The sequence below is a fragment of the Epargyreus clarus genome, unplaced genomic scaffold, assembly GCF_041222505.1.
Source record: "Epargyreus clarus isolate Ecla_fem2 unplaced genomic scaffold, WU_Ecla_fem_2.2 ptg000026l, whole genome shotgun sequence".
Taxonomy (NCBI): domain Eukaryota; kingdom Metazoa; phylum Arthropoda; class Insecta; order Lepidoptera; family Hesperiidae; genus Epargyreus; species Epargyreus clarus.
The window spans coordinates 5,972,785-5,973,823 of record NW_027332233.1 but is presented as its reverse complement, the minus strand read 5'-3'; positions in this window follow the sequence as shown (position 1 = coordinate 5,973,823).

Genomic DNA, 1,039 nt, shown 5'->3' with positions numbered 1-1,039 from the left:
AGATAGGCTGGTAGTATCGCTCAGAGTAAAATATAGTCAATGTTCATTCTGAGGTTGAGCATAAAACTTTCAAAAATTTCTATCACATGGACATCTATACAATACAAATCAATCAATTCAATTTCAAAGCTTATTTCGTGGTCAGTCCCAAACCAAGTAAGCAACTCATCATTGACTAAATAATTTTAGCGCTTTATTTCACAGCCGATCTCATTTATTCATTGGACACAACGTAAATTTAGTTTGGTTTATTGAATCCTCTGAAGCAAATTACAGGGCTGCCGATCATTTAACCACATTTGCCAAGTTGAGACAACCTTGAGCCCCTCTGAATTATAAATTGCTAGTCCCTTAAATTTTGATAAGTGTTGCATATTTTCACGACGTTATTATTAGTGACTCTTTTATTAGATCCCAACTATGACACGAGTATCTTCTGTCGATAAAATTACTCGTACAAGCAGGTATACATGGAAAAATATACAAAATTTAGGTACAATCTTGAATACAGATTCAAGACTGTACCTAAATGACAATGCCCATGAAAGTATGGACCGCCGTCCAGAGTGGCATCAAATTGAAACTTGTTTTGGACGATGTATAATTAATCAAATACTACCACCAATAATTATTTTTTAGATCAGCACCCGGGGTCTGAAGTTATTTACCGAAATGTTACATAACCTCAAAATCTAAAATATCCGACGATAGATTAATGGTCGGTTTTAACTGATAGTAGGTACCTATAATGTAGTTCGATTAACATATTCCATTTACTTTTAAAGGTAGTAGGTAAAAAAACCTAAAATAATCCTAAAAACCTAAAATAATGAATTCCGAGTATAAATATGGCCATTTTAATTTTTAAGAACAACAATCAACATTTCGTCTTATTTTATCTTAAATGAAATGAATCCCCTGTTCAAAGAAACTTTTCTGATCGACCAACTATGTAAAAAAATAAAAAAATAATTGTAATATTACTTTCATTTCGACGCATGAGAAAAATCATTAGTCAAAACACTAATAGATCTTATTG